The 16,617-nt window shown below is 36.6% G+C and overlaps 1 protein-coding gene across 1 annotated transcript in view; it reads left to right on the top strand.

Annotated features, from left to right (window-relative positions):
* The window catches only part of SRBD1 (S1 RNA binding domain 1), a 189,609-nt gene that overhangs the window by 140,583 nt on the left and 32,409 nt on the right, over positions 1–16,617 (top strand). The gene's annotated exons all lie outside the window — the stretch shown is intronic.

Below are 16,617 nucleotides of genomic sequence, written 5' to 3'. Positions count from 1 at the left end.
ACCAGTAGAATATGGCAGAAGTAATAGCATATCCCTTCTGAGATTAAGTTACAAAAGACATTGTGGTTCTGTCTTGGATGCTTCCATTCTCTTGAATTACTCAGTGTGGGGGAAGCCAACTTCTGTGTCATGAGAAGCCCTAGGAGAGACCCATATGGAGAGGAACTGAGGCCTGTGGCCAACAGCATTTGAGGAATTCAGGCCATCAGCCAGTGGTGATGTGAGTGAGCCATCTTGGAAAAACATCTTTCGGCCCACTCAGGTCTTCAGATGATTTCAGCCCCAGCTGACATCTTGACTACAGCCTCTTGAGAGGCCCTCATGAGAGCCAGAACCACCCAGCTAAGTTGCTTCCGGTTTCCTGGCCTTTAGAAACTCTGTGAGATAATAAATGTTTGTTGCTTTAAGCTGCTGGGTTTTGGGGTAATTTGTTACACAGCAGTAGATAACTAATATAGTAGGATTAGGGAGACCAATATATTTCCAGGATACATATTTATATATGTATGTATGTATATATGTCTATCACAGGGGAAAATAAAAGGACTGCTTTAGCACCAAAATAGTAGGAATGTCATAATTATATAGTAAAGGACAGTTGTTTAAATTGAATAAATTTATCTTGTTGAAAAAGTTTGACATTGTTCTTTTTCTCACTTTGCTATTGACCACTGAAAAGTTTGTCATGAACTGACATTTGGGAACCAGCATCCTTCATCATACTATATTTCAGGTAGTAATTTTTAAGTTTACCTTCTTTTGTGCCCTCAGGTGTTTGCTTGAATGAAAGAAAATTTGTTGTCTTTTGAAATGTGGCTGTAGAAAAACCAAACTGAGGAAACTCAGGTAGTATTTCATGCTCATGGTAGACGGGATGGCAGCACATGAAGACTATATTAACTTTAGTCACTCTAGCCAGTTGCTCTGTGTTTAGATGTTCTCACCTGTGAATTGAAAGGTTATACTATATGATCTCCCATAAGCCTTTCCATTCCTAAAATGTTGAGAATTTATTGGCATAGAAGGTTTTCTGTTAGAATGTAGTCTAATGCGGGAATACAGTTTACTGAGGAGAAAGGCAAGGGGGTGGCGGTTAGGTCCTGAAGTCGTTTGGACATCATTCTTCTCTCCTACACTATTTGCTGAAAAAAGAGAGGTAACCATAAAAACTTTGCATTTCCCATTTTTAAAAATGCAGTTATTTAAAATCCAAATTAGAACTTCATCAGCCTAGTAGTTGCCCAAAAGGAGAAGAAGGAATACTGCCAGTAGAGGGGACATCCTCCTGTCCCTCTGACTCAGACAGGTACACACTTATGTCCTGACCTCCATCTGTACTGTTCTGCTGCCGTGAAGGAACCATCAAGGAATAGAAATGTCCCAGAGCAGTCAGTCAAGTTTACTTTGAGAAAAAAAATCTGTCACTCATAGCTGAGCCGGTTAGGTGGCAAATCATAATTATATTCAGTGTGTCAAATAAAATGCTGTAATTGATCCTTCTTATTGACAGAAGTATAGAAAAATTAGAGGGAAAGGGAACAGGAGAAAGTAAATTATAGTTTCATAAGAGAAAAAGACTAGTGCCCTGTCAAAGCACAGTTTCTTCAGTTTTTTGTTTTTGTTTTTGTTTTTTTTTTTTGGTCATTGCATAGACACTGTTACCATTTACTTAAGATTTGTGGTAAGAGCAAGGTGATACAGAATTTTTTAAAGCATACCTATTTTTGTCAGAACATTTTTTGTCCTGGTAAGCCTTAATGAATGAATAGAAAATCTTGTAAAAAAAAAAAAAAATGTTCCTGGTTGTTATAAAACTTCTGCTTAAAAAATCAAATAGGTAAAGTCAGTGGGTTTTCTTCGCAACCCAAGCAAGAGAGTTAACTTAGCATTGCTAGATCAAGCGATATTACTTTACTTATGAGAAACAGAGGGTCATCTGTGGTCTTTAAAAGCTTAAGCTCCAGAGATAGACCCTTTGTATTCAGCAGCACCCTGGCAGTATGACCTTGGCAACTCACTTAACCATTCTGTGCCTGTTTACTCTTACACAAAATGGAGGTAATAATATAACAATAATAACAACCACAACGTTGTGAAGATGAATTAAGTTAGCATTATAAATTCCAGACACTTATTAGCACCCAATATAAATGTTTTCTGGTGTTACTATGGCAAAATGGATTTTCTTGTACAGGGATCTTAAGGAATTTAATATAACATAAAGCTTAATATAGCTTCTCCAAATACAAAATACCATTTGTATTTTGCCCCTGCGTGGTAATAACTGCACCAAATTATGAATTCTCATTTGAAAAGTCAGCTTTGTCACAGACATACCTATGGAGTATCTTTCATTAAAGCTTAAGCATCTCATCCAGTGAAATTTACTGGATGTTCATAAAAAGGATTCTGGAGGCAACACTCAGTATAAGCCAGGTGGTGGTAGTTATCACCTTTTTTTTTTTTAGATGAATTTCAGAATTATTTGTAAATAGCAACTGCAAAAGAATTATATTCAGTTTTTCATTTATGTAGCTGCTTCAAATATGCACATTTCTAATTCTATCCCTTGATGCTGCTGGATCCACTCCCTACACTCTGCCTCCCATCCTAGGTTTTAGATGTTCATTATGTTCATATCTAGAATGCTTCCCCACACATCTGTTCCCTTAACTCCAGACTCCATATATCCAATTGCCAACCTGACCTTTCAGTTTGGAAGTCTAACAGATTTGTCTAGAGAAGAACGCTTGACCTCTGTCTCCTAACTCTCCTTGCCTCCCCCAAATTTAAAATGAAAACCATTAAATGATTCCCTGCCATCCTTCCCTATTTCGATTGATGACATCACTATCTCCACTGAATTAGTAGAGTCACAAACCTGTCTCATTAAAAATTTACTTTGATTAAAATTCTTGATCCTTCTTCTTGCTTCATTATTTCTAAAAATTGACTGTGTCTCCTTTTTTTCCACCCTACCACTTGACTCTAGACAACTGTCATCTCTCTTATGATATGCTGAAAAAGTCTCTTCCCAGGACTCCGTGTTTCCACTTTTGTCTGTTTTCAGTCCATTTTCTACAGTACAGTTTTTTGAAAATGTGTGTTAGATCCTGTCTCTATCCCCATTGTAGTACGAATAAAATTCAAACACTTTGCTGTGGACCTGTCAGATGCTTGTCTGCCTTATCTCTGACTGTTTTTCCTTTACCCATTACATCCTGGCCACACTCCCTACTTTCACTTTTGTGAATATTGTAGCTCATTCCCCTCTTAGGACTTTTGCATTTGCTTTTTTCGGCCTAGAAATGTTCTTTCTCTGGCTCTTTGCATGGCTGACTCCTTCTCATTCTTAAAGTGTCAGCTTTAATGTATTTCTTCAAAGAATCAATTACAAGTCACTCAGGTAGCCACCTCCATTCCTTGTGACTATCATGTTACTCTGTTTATTTCCTTTATAGCATTTATCACATTATAATTTTTATTTGTTTATTTAATTGTGCGTCCTGTCTGTTTGCTGCTGTAATCCTATTAATCAAAATAAAGCCAGGTACAAAGCAGACACTCAGTACATATTTATAACATTCATTGAATGAATAAATGAATAAATTTTTATAAGCATTAAAAAGTTTATTTATTATTTCCTTGCTTTTGAATCTGTTCAAGGCACTTCCAGCTTCACTTTCAAGCTCATTCAGATTGTTGGCAGAATTCATTTCCTGGCCTCATGACTGAGGGCTCCAGCTTTTTGCTGGCTACTGACTGGAGACCTCTTTCAGGCTTAAGAGGCCACCCACAGTTCCTTGCCACACATTGCCACACATGCTTCTTTAACATGACTGCTTACTTCATCAAGAATTTAGGAGAATCACCTTTCCCCTGTTATCTACCCTGATCATGAGAGTGACATCCTGTCACAAATGTCATATTCCACTGTTTAGAAGCAAGTTACAGGACTTGCTCGCACTCACAGGAAGATAATATAAGGAGTGAACACCAGAAGGGGTCCCCTTAAGGTCTGTCTGCCACAGTAATTAATGAAAAAGTGTCAATTTCCCTAAGTGTGACCTGGATGGTGACTTTTAAAAAGGATGAAACTTACTACTTCTTTGCATTAGGATGAGAATCTTTGGTTGCCTCTTGAAATTTTCCATTCAGAATAGTATGTGTTAGTTATAAACCACCTCTTACAACCAAGAGATACTCCTGCCTTAAAGAGAAGGAAAGAAGTTTTGCTAGAATCTTATAAAAAGGGAGAGACATAAAGAAGGTAGCAAAATTCATATAGAAAAAATAGAAATTGTTAATTCACTATAAAACAAATTTATTTAAAAATAAACTGTCAGTTCTAAAGTGAGGTGTACTCTACCTTAGTATTCCCCTTAGTGGTTTGAGGAATGAATACTAGGACTTGTGCTCTGATCCTGCTTACATAGCTGATCCTATAAGGACCAATGTTTAGTCCTAGAATTCTTTCCTTGGTAACATCTATATCCCTCTTCTAACTTCTAGAGTTCTCCAATTTGTATTTTCTTTGACTCTGTGACCTAACCCTTATCCATGGCCCAGTTATTTTTGGGTCAGATGGGTTTGGTTTTACCCAATTCTACCATGACCCACAGAGATATTTGGGGGAAAATGAGTCCTTATACTGCATGAGCCTTAAGGAAACAATTATGTGTAAATATAACATCTTTTCCTATTAAAAATATTTCTTCCCCCAAACCCATTAGTTGTATCAAGGTATGTACCTATTTCGAGGTATGCTCTTTGAACTTTCTGGTAGAGGTGCCTAAACTACTTTTCGGTCATGCTGGTTATGAGATTGACCTATGACTGAGTCTCACAAATCTTGACCTGCAAGCTGGCAACTCAGGACTTTCTTTCTATGGATTTCTTTACTTTCTGGGTCAAATCTCCCAGGTTCTTTGGTCTCCTTTTATTGTGTGACAGGATGCTGTACTTTAGCTTATGTTCAATTTCCAAGAAAAGAAAGACTTAAGCTTTTCTAATTAATAGCCTCAGGGATGAGTCTATGACTGAGGTCTGAATTAAGAACTCTTTTTGACCTAGAAACCTACCAGAAACTGTTCACCAGGGTATTTGGTGGCTTGGAGTGAGGGACCTTATGACTTTGGTCAGTCTTACCATGTCATGGTATCTCAGATTTCACTTTCAGATTTCACTGTCTGAGTGTGCTAGGTTGGTACCTGCTAGAACAGTTTCCCCACGATAGGAATTTGGTTTGTACTGCTGTAGTGTCCTCAACCAATCCCTTGTCACTGGTATCTCCTTTTATTTTAAGGCAACTCTTTTCTTAAACCAAATTCCCAGCTTCAGCCAAAAGAATTTAGAAGCAGAATTGTCAGAAATTGGCTCTTGGTTGTTCCTTCCATTATGCAATTCAGTTGTAATTTATTGAGTTCTCCCTCAAGGAGCATAGCATTAGGAAGTGGGAATACAGAGAAAAGTCTCACTGGTTAGTAAACACACAAATCTTCAACTAAACCAGTAATCAAGGAAATCCAAACTAAAACAGTAGTAGGATTGAACTCCTACTGTGTGCCAGGAAACAGCAATGAATGAAATACATATATATTACATATATATACTAAACACACACAACAAACCTGTGTGTAGTAGATCATAAGAAGTACTCTAGATAAAAATAAAATAGGAAATGGGGATAAAAGTGGTGTGGAGGATGGAGTTTGGGTGCCTTGTCTTTACTCCCACTGTAGAAGGTTGGGTGCAGAGTGATTGTTTCAGATCCTTTGGAGCTCCTGGCCTCCTTAACCACTGTCATGCAGAGACAGGGGACATGCAAACAAAAGGGAACCTTGCCTTACCATATTAATGCTTTACCCCTGTGGAAATACATGAATGGATCCTGTGCTGGTGTTAGCCTCAGGTTTAATTGGGAAAATTTTACTATCCATAATATTAATGAACTGGAAGCCAATTCATATATGTCTGCATGTGTGGCTGCCTATAAGTTTATGTATGTGAATTTGAGGAGACAAAATGTGTCTAGAACTTCTTGCTGGAAATATTGACAAGGAACCTAGTTACTTCAGTTTGGGGAGGAAAAATACTTTTTTATTACTTTGCGTTATATCCCTCTTTTATCTTTAACTCCTGGCCCCCCCTAACAATTTAAACAATAGGCTGTCAAAATTTCTGTGCACAGAGATCTCTTTTTCTTTATTACACACACAAACACACAGGAGTTTCAGATCAGATTTTCTACATGCTGTTTTACTTTTAATTTATTAGAAGGGAAATTTCTCTCTTGTGGCTAAATCTTTGCACCCTAAATTTTTCTAAAGTCTACTTTTATGACTAAGCTATAAATCTTTAAAAATAGAGATTTATGGTGGAAATGCCGACTTCTTTGTATTATGTCAGGTCAAAATGTCTAGCTAATTGGTATGCATTTGTTCGTGTGTATGTCATAAACCAGGATTATATTTTAGCTCAAGCCCTATAGGTGACCACACAAGGGGCAGATAGGTGTGGTCCAGTTCAGATGTGTTAATGTTTTTCTTTTTTATGGTAAATTGGGTAGTGTGAGACATTGGTTTGGAAAAGCATGTGGGCAAGGCAGGCATTTAGGATTTATGGACCTTTCCTTAGCTAGTATTACCCTTATCTTTCCTGTACCATATCGACCTGTATCCACTAGGGGACATAAGAGCACCTACTAGAAGACAAAATGAAAGCCAGACTAGATTAAAATTTTAACACTGGACTAGTATGATAGCAAAGACTCATTTTTTAGCTTCATAATTCATAAAGATGTTAAATATTATGTTTAAATTTTGATCATTATGGGAAACTTTTTAAGACAGGATCAATATTTTATGTTAATTATGGAATGGGAACTAATGAGCAGCTAACTAGTAAGTTTGTGCCATCTAACTGCATGCATGCATTTGTCATTAAGTTCCTATGTGGTCCACTGAAGCTATGCTGACAATGATTCTAAGCTTGCAAATTACTTTGTACAAAAAAAGAATTATCTTTTAGGTTTAGGAGGTGAGACAACTGAGGAGAACATCTACCATCAGATTCCAAGGAACAAAAACCAGGAGTGGTCTATATTTTGTATCCCTGCCACCTGCTTCAGAGCTGTGAATCCTGATACAGATCTGTAGTTACAGGCATTTTTAACTGTTCCCAGCTTAATGATTCAGAAACTTAGGTCGGATTTTTATTTATTTGCAGTTCTCTTTTCTTTTTCGTTTTTCTTTTTTCTTATAATCTACATACAGAAAAGGGTTAAGTGATACAGTGCAATAAGTTTTGACAAATGTGTAACTCACATATATCAAGATGTAGAACATTTCTGTCATCCCAGAAAATTTATTCCTGTTTGTTCCCACACACCCGGATGTTTGCACCACACAATGACTTTTGTCTGTTCTAGAATTTTACATAAATGGAATTACACAATGTGTAGTCCATTGCACCCAGTTCTTCCAATCAGCCTAACCGGTGTGAATGTTTTTGCGTGTATCAGTAGTTTATTCGTTTTGTTGCAGAATAGTATTCCATAGTATGAACATACTATGTTTTTAATACATTCTCTTATTAATGGACACCTGAACTACTCTTAGATTTTTTGGTTTTGTTTTGTTTTCTGTTAATGAATAAAACTGCCATGAACATTTTGTACAAGGTTTGGGAGAGCGTATTTAAAATTTTCCCATAGTTAAACACTTAGCAATTGATTTGCTCCAGGTATTTTGAAGCTCTATAATTAGGTAATAAGCATTTTGTGTTGAAGTCTTTCTTGTCTAATATTAATGTATCCACTCTAATCTTTGTAGTCCTAATGTGTGCATGCTGTTATCTTTTCTATCCTTTTACTTCCAACATTTGCTTCTTTATATTTACTGTGTATCTCTTGTTGACAACGTAAGTTACATCTTGATTGACAATCTTTGCCTTTTAATAGAAGCATATACTTCATTAACATTTAGTGTACTAATATGATTGAATTAAAGTTTATAATTTTACTACTTGTTTTCTATATGTCTCATCTGTTTTCAACATCTCTTCTGCTATATTTTAACAGAAAATCAAATGATTTTTAGTTTTCTATTTTAATTCTTTTTTACTTTTACCTGCACTCTTGGCCTTTTTTTTTTAAATGGTTACTACAGTGATTATAATTTATATTCTTTTCACAGTCTACTTAAAGTTAATATCATACTACCTCACCCCCCTTCATTCTTTGTGTTTCATTCTTTGTGATGATTATAGCATCCCAAAGTGTGCAATAATTTTTGCTTTAAATGGTCATATGTCTTTTAAGTTAAATTAGAACATACTCGATTATATATTTATATTTACCATCTGGTATCAATTTTCCTTAGCTTGTAAAATTTCCTTTAACTTTTTTTGTAATGCAGGTCTGCTGGCAGTAAGTTATCATTTACCTTAAAATGCCTTAATTTTTCATTTTTCTTTGAAAGATACAGAATTTGATGTTTTTAATTTTGAGTTTTGTTTTTTAAGATTATTAATTTGAAAAAGACAGAGAAAGCCAGCACAAGTGGGGGGGGGAGGGTTGTTCTGGAACAGAGGGAGAGGGAGATGGACAACCAGACTTCTTGCTGAGCACGGAGCCCAATCCTGGGCTTGATTGCAGGACCTTAAGATCATGCATTGAGCCACCAGGTGCCCTTGAGTTTTGTTTTTTAATGCAGCACTTTAAAGATGTCATTTCTTTGTCTCCTGGGTTCTCTTGTTTCTGATAAGAAATTAGCCATTCTCCTGTTGTTCCTCCCTATGCAATGTGTTCTTCTGTCTGCTTTTACAATTTTCTCTTTATCTTTGTTTTCTAACAGTTTGACTATAGTATCCATAGATGTGGTTTTCTTCACATTTACCCTTGAGATTCTTCACTGAGCTTCTTGGATCTATAAATTCCGTTTTACAAAATATTTAGGGAATTTTGATCATGACTTTTTCAAATATTTATAACCTATTTTCTCTTCTTCTCCAGTTACACACATTTAAATGTTTTGATACTGTCACAAAGGTCATGAAGGCTCTCTTTCCCACAACCACCACCCCCACCTCAATTTTATCTCTGTTCAGATAGGATAATTTCTGTTGATCGCTCTTCATGTTCACTGACCTTTTTTTTTTTTGTTCATCTACAGTCTGCTATTAAACCTATCGAGTAAATTTTTCATTTCAGATACTATATCCTCAGATCTGGAATTTCCATTTGGTTGTTTACTATAGTTTCCATTTATCTTCTGCTATTTCCCATCTGTTCATTTATGATTGTATTTCCTGTACATCTTGGAGCTGCATGAAAGTTCTTATCTGCTGTTTTTAACATCTGGGTTTAATCCTAGGTTGGTTTCTATTTATTGATGATTCTCCACCCCCATTCTGTTATGGGATATATTTGGTTGCTTCATTGTATGTCTGGTCATTTTTTATTGTATGATGGATATTGTGATGTTGAGATTGCAAATTTTGTTGTCGCCTTTTAAATAGTGTTGAATTTTATTCCAAATCAGTTAATTTTGTGTCAGATCAGATTGAATCTTGTAAGGAGTGGTGTTTTTTTTTTTTTTTCAATAAACTTTAAACTTTTTAAAAACTTTATTTCTAGAACAGCTTTTAGGTTTATACTAAAATTGAATGGAAAGACAGTTTTCATAGTTCACAGTCTTCCTTACTATCATCTTCCTGCACCAGAGTGGTACATTTGTTAAAATTGACACATTAATATCTCCCACAGTCCATAGTTTATATGAAGCTTTTCTCTTGATATTGTACATTCTGTGGGTCTTGACAACTATATAATGACGTGTATCCACCACTATAGTATACAAAACAGTTTTATTGCCCTAAAAATCCTTCTGCTGTGCTGATAACTCCTTCCTTCCCTGGCAATCACTGATCTTTATAATATCTCCATAGTTTTACCTTTTCCATAATTTAATAGAGGTGGAAGCATACAATGTGTAGCCTTTTTAAATTGGCTTCTTTCACACAGTAATATGCATTTAAGGTTCCTCCATATCTGTTCATGGCTTGATGGTGCTTTTCTCTTTAGCACTGAATAATATTCCATTGCCTGGAATATTTATGTCAGTTTATTTATCCATTCACCTCCTGAAGAATATCTTGGTTGCTTTCCAGTTTTGACAGAGTCCCCTACTTACAGTGGTTTGACTTATGATTTTTCAACTTTAAGGTGATATGAAAGCAATACATGTTCAGTAGAAGCCATAATTTGAATTTGAGTTTTCATCTTTTCCTGGGCTGTAGGTAATATATGGTATGATACTCTCTCGTGATGCTACAGCAAGCCACAGCTCTCAGTTAGCAATGTGAGCATGAGGGTAAACAAGTGATGCTTACAACCATTCTGTACCCATACAACCATTCCGGTTTTTATTTTCAGGGCAGTATACAATGAATTATAGGAGATATTTAATCCTTTATTACAAAATAATCTTTGTGTTAGATGATTTTGCCCAGCTGTAGGCTAATGTTAAGTGTTCTGAACATGTTTAAGGTAAGCTGGATGAAGCTATCATGTTTAATAGGTTAGTTGTATTAAATGCACTTTCAACTTAATGATATTTTCAACTTCCAGTGGGCTTTTTGGGATGTAACCCCATCATAAACCAAGGAAGATCTGTATGAATAAAGCTACTTCTGTCTTCTGAAAGAGATTGTAGAGAATTTGTATATTTTCTTCCTCAAATGTTTGGTAGAGTACACCAATGAACCATTGTGGAAAGGATTATTTAATCAACTTTGTTAGAATGGATGTAGAATTGCCTCTACTGCTTGACTAGAATAGCCCCACTTTTAAGGCCTGTCCTTTCTGGGGTATCGTGGCATATCTGGGTATTCACTGAGGTCTCCCCACTGTGGCTGGTGGGTACATTGTATGTCTCCCATCTCTGCACATGTTCAGGAATCTCTCTATGGCCCCAAACTCCCAGGCAGCTGTTTTCTGCCCGATGTTGTAGAGTCTCGTCCTGGTGCCCTGGGTTTATGCAGCTTTACATACTTTCAGAGTCTTGTGCAAGTTTCTGGAGATCTGCTCTTCAAAGCTCCATTCTCTCTGTTATCCCACTCTTAAAATTCCAGTTACTTCAGCTGTACTCTAATCTTTGCTTCCCCAACTCAGTGAGATAGCAGGGTTCTGTTGGCCACCTCCCTGTGCCACAGTCTGCAGAGTGTCTTCAGATAGACGGTGGGCAATTGTGGGACTCATCTCACGTAATTGCCCTCTCTCTAGAATCATAGTCCAACACTATTGTCTAAAGTCTAAAATTAGTTGCCAAATATATCATGCCCGGCTGTATAGTTGTTTGTGGTGGGGAAAATACTCTGGTACCAATTACTCGATTATAGGTAAAAGTAGAAGCCTTATTGGTTGGTTGGTTGTTTTCCAAAATGTTTTGAACAGATAGTAAGGTGCATATATGTAGTCAAAGGCTCCATAAGGCCTATCACAGAAAAGTTGCTGGAGATTTGTGAGCTGAATGGAGATTCCAGATGTCATACAGTGCCCTGGAAACAAAGGAGATCTGGCCATCCAGAGTGGGAAAACCTCTGAACAACTGTAGGTACTCCTTTGAGGTCCCCAGAAGAGCTGTGCCTTAGGAGTGGGGCTACTCCAGCCCCAGACTCAGAGTAGAAGATTGAGTTTTAAAAATTAGTTTCCATTTGTCTTGTGCAAAACAAAGAAGACTGGCATTGTCCCTGGGATCTTTCTGTCAAGTTGGCTTAAATAAATTGGTTTACATTAAATAGTGTAAGTTAACGCCAACTGGGTGCCTAAATACTGAGTTAGCACTCAGTTCAACATAACCTTCCAGTTAATCAATTAGAGGAGGAGGGTTTACAGAGAGAATCTCTTTCCAGGTTTTTTCCCCCTCTTAAGACCGCTGGCCATGCTTTATGTTTCCAGATCTGAAAAAATCCCTCCAGTGCCAATAGACTAATGGCCTTTGCCATCTTAATTCCCAGAGCCCCAAAAGCACAATGAATTGTTCGTTGTATAAATTATATAATTGTATAATTTATTCATTTTAAAAATAAAAATATTCTGCTAGTGTTAAAAATATTTATTTTTAAAAGAATGTTTATGAAGAAATATTTTAAAGTTTTTTTTTAAGATTTATCTGTTCGTGAGAGACACAGAGAAAGAGAGAGAGAGGGAGAGAGGTAGAGACACAGGCAGAGGAAGAAGCAGGCTCCACGCAGGGAGCCCAACTCGGACCCGATCCTGAGACTCCAGGACCACACCCCAGGCAGAAGGCAGGCTCTAAACTGCTGAGCCACCCAGGGATCCCCTAAATTTATCAAGAGTATTTGTCTCATTACTATAAATATCTGTGATCTAGTAGAGGTAGCGCACATAGGTTTTTAGAAAGTTGAATATGATATTTCTATGGTGCTGAACATAATCTTAGTCTTTAAAGGAAATATAGTGTGTACTGGATTTGAAGATGTAGAGGAGGAGCTACTCTTCCGCACATATTGTTCTCTGAAATGTTTCCATTCTTCTATCAGCTCTGTCTTTCGTGGGTCATCTAACACACACACCCCTAGATTATTCTTTTAAGCTGTCAAATTGGGGTCCCTGGGTGACTCATTTGGTTAAGCATCTGCCTTTGACACTGAGGTCATGATCCCAGAGTCCTGGGATCGAGTACCTCATTGTGCTCCCTGATCAGCAGGGAACCTGCTTCTCCCTCTGCCTGCCGCTCTCCCTGCTTGTTCTCTCTCTCTCTGTCTCTCTCTGTCTCTCTCTCTCTTCTGTGAAATCAATAAAATCTTAAAAAAAAAAAAAAAAAAAAAAAAAAACCTGTCGGGCAGCCCCAGTGGCCCAGTGGTTTAGCGCCGCCTTCAGTCCAGGGTATGATCCTGGAGACCCGGGATGGGGTCCCAGAGCAGGCTCCCTGCATGGAGCCTGCTTCTCCCTCTGCCTGTGTCTCTGCCTCTCTCTCTCTCTGTGTCTGTCATGAATAAATAAAATCTTTAAAAATTAAAAAAATAATAAAATAAAAATAAACTGTTAGATGTCAAAGAAAAGTAGATGCAAGATAAGGCAATCAATTTATATTATTTGAAGTTGGCTAGGCTTTCCCCTTACAGCTTTTTTGCATCTTTAATTTCTAAATGCATTTTGTATTTTCACAATAGAAAAGGACAGGAAGAGCCATGAGTGAATGATAATTTCTAAAGAAAATAAAAATATTTCATGGGGAAGCCACTTGGGAATAAATTTAAAGTTTAACATGGAATATGCAGAGTGCAGTTTCATTGCTGTAGAAGCTATAGTCCACAGACACAGTTTCATCTGGAAGGATTTTTTTAAATAGTTGTGAGATAATTTTAGTGCTTCAGGACAAAAAAAAAAGAAAAGAGAGCAGTTTGGATCAGCAATTCTTCAGAAGTTTGTGGTAGAGTAATAATAAAAATGTGGATTCTGACCTCAAAAAAGCTGACTAGCATGAATAAGTGCTTATATTCCTTTTTAAAAATCTCATAAATTTTAGGTAAAAATGTAATGGCCCAAACAATATTTCTTTGAATTTGAAACAGACTGTTTATACAATTCAAATAACTTGTCCAAAAATTCAGAGTTAGATAACTTTTTAAAAAATGGAGCAATTCATCTTTCTGGCATCAAGTCCTTGACAATTAGCACAGTCAGTCCTGGGGTCCTCTTGCCTCTTCTACTCATGACTGCCAAGAGGGTGGTGCATGTCATCTCAGCTTTAAGCAGATGTAAACTGGGCTTCTAAAAGACATATGCTTCCTATGCTTTTTCCCATACTCTCAACACCCAGCACAGCTAGCACAGTGCCTGGCACATAATAGTTGCTTAGAAAATGTTTCCAGCATGGCAAAATCAATGCCTCCGCTTTAATGCCAAAGACATTATTATGGGGACAATATGGAAATTTATTCATTATTTCCTCCCCTAAACATAGGCAATTTGTACTTTTAGAAAATGGTGTTAACTCTTTAGTACTATCAAGTACTAAGCAAAAAGTTGAGGAAGAATGTAGGCAAAATTCAGAATCACAGCAGTTCTTGCAGAAATTTTTCTTATATTAAGTCTATCTGCTAGAAGAATTTAAAAATACTTGAACTCCATAGGATATCTTGGACCTTCTATCTTGCATGGCATTTTGGTAAAATAGCTGTTCTAACTTATACATTTAATGACTTCATAATAATAGTTCACATTGGTGACTGTTTCATGATTTATTTTTATCAGTCCCCTCTGAATATAATTTTAGATCATGCACGCACGCACACACGCACGTACACATGCCATACCTTGCACATACCTATTTCTGTAGAATAAATTATTACATATAAAGATGCTACATTATATGTACATTTTGTACAATTATTGTAAAGATTAAATTAGATAATATTTTAAAGCCTTATAACAATTCCTTGACTGTAAACTCTCAAGGGTTTTTGTTAGTAAGGTTATTGTCGGTTGTTTTTATTGTCTGTCTTTCCACTAGACCTTGAGTCTCTTGATAAAATAACTGCTGTGGTTAGAAAAACATCAGAGATCTCAATTCCAAGTAGCTTGAACAATAAGTAAATTTATTATTCTTTATTAAATAGTAAAGACATTTCATTACAGGAAGGTCAGAGAAAGGGTGAGTTCAGAACTGGCTAATACAAAATCTCAAGAGTATCCTGAAGAACTAAATCTGGCCATGTGTGCCACCTGCCATCCTCAGTGAGTCAGCTTTGTCCTCAAGCTAGGCCTAGTCACTGATACGGTGCTTACCCTAGCTCTAGTAGTCATATTTGAATGAAAAAAAGAAAAGATCCAGCTCTTTGTAAGAGTCTATGGTTAAGTTACTCTTTAACCCTCTTTTCTTTATTGGGAGATTTTTGGTTACTGATTGAATCTCTTGTTAAAAGTCTATTCAGATTTTATTTCTTCTTGAGCCCATTTTGGAGATTACTGTGTTTCTAGGAATTTGTCCATTTTTATTTCTTTGCAGTTTATGTTGAACAAGAATGCATTTTTACATTGTATAAATACATATGATTCAGTTATATTTTTTGAAGTTATATTTAAACTATACAAAAAAGTCTGCCATAAAACTGCCATCCCTTGCCTTACATATCTGACCTAAAATAACATTTATCATCCTGATATTTTGAGCATTCCAGTTGCTTTACATCCTTATCAATACTTGCTATTTTCCATGTTTTGCATTTTAGCCATTTTGGTAGGGATGTTCCAAGTGTTTTTGCTTGGTTTTTAATTTTGCACGTTTTATACTGTCATCTACAAGAACATTACTATCAATAATAACATCTGAAGTCAAACATTTTAATTATTTTGTGTATTTGTAAATTGTTTTAAAATCAAGTTCATATTAAAGTCTTAGAGGTTTTTTTCTTTCTTTTTCCTATTTAAAATGTGCCTCAAGGGCAGCCTGGGTGGCTCAGCAGTTTAGCACCACCTTCGGTCCAGGTCATGATCCTGGAGACCCGGGATCGAGTCCCATGTCGGGCTTCCTGCATGAGGCCTGCTTCTCCCTCTGCCTGTGTCTCTGCCTCTCTCTCTGTGTGTCTCTCATGAATAAATAAAATCTATAAATAAATAAATAAATAAATAAATAAATAAATAAATAAATAAATAATAAAATGTGCCTCGAGTCAGGTTGAATAGAGTCAGTACTTTCTCCTTTTTGTCGCTGTTAACACTTCCAGATCTGGTAATGAGCTTGTTTCATTATTCTTTCTTTTTCTTCAAAGCTTACAATGATTTTTTTTTTAAGATTTATTTATTTATTTATTAGAGAGAGAGTGTAGGATGGGAGTAAAGAGGGAGAAGGTTAGAAAGAATCTAAAACAAAGTGCAGAGCCCAGTGTGGGGTTTGATCTCTCCATCCTACAATCATGACCTGAGTCAAAATCAAGAGTCAGATAGATGCTCAACTGACTGAGCCACCGGGGTGCCTCAAAGTTTATAATGATTCTTGGGATCCCTGGGTGGCGCAGCGGTTTGGCGCCTGCCTTTGGCCCAGGGCACGATCCTGGAGACCCAGGATCAAGTCCCACATCAGGCTCCCGGTGCATGGAGCCTGCTTCTCCCTCTGCCTGTGTCTCTGCCTCTCTCTCTCTCTGTGACTATCATAAATAAATAAAAATTTAAAAAAAAAAAGTTTATAATGATTCTTAAGTTTAACTTGTGCTGACTTAGTTAAAATATTATAACTGCTGGTAATTTGAAAAATGTTATAATCAGGAACATCCTTTCTGAAAAATACACTGAAAATTTGTGACTAAACTTAGTTGTAAGAATCAGAACTTTGCCATAGAGGAGAAACTTCTCATATTTTGATAGTTGCTTCATAAATCTGTAAAGTTACTCTTTAGCCTCTCTGTCACTCAGTGACCATTGTTTATCAGAAGATCCAATGAGATATCCATGAACAAAACACATGTTCCTGGCCAATTTATGTATTCTTCTCACGTGATACTCTCAATTGGGTGCATTATTTATTGCACTGTTCATTCCATGTTGAGAATATGTGCAACATACTTGATGTGGTCTGTTTCTTTCTTGACTTT

Source organism: Canis lupus, chromosome 10, assembly GCF_003254725.2.
Source record: "Canis lupus dingo isolate Sandy chromosome 10, ASM325472v2, whole genome shotgun sequence".
Lineage (NCBI taxonomy): Eukaryota > Metazoa > Chordata > Mammalia > Carnivora > Canidae > Canis > Canis lupus.
This window is presented reverse-complemented; position numbering and strand designations above follow the sequence as displayed.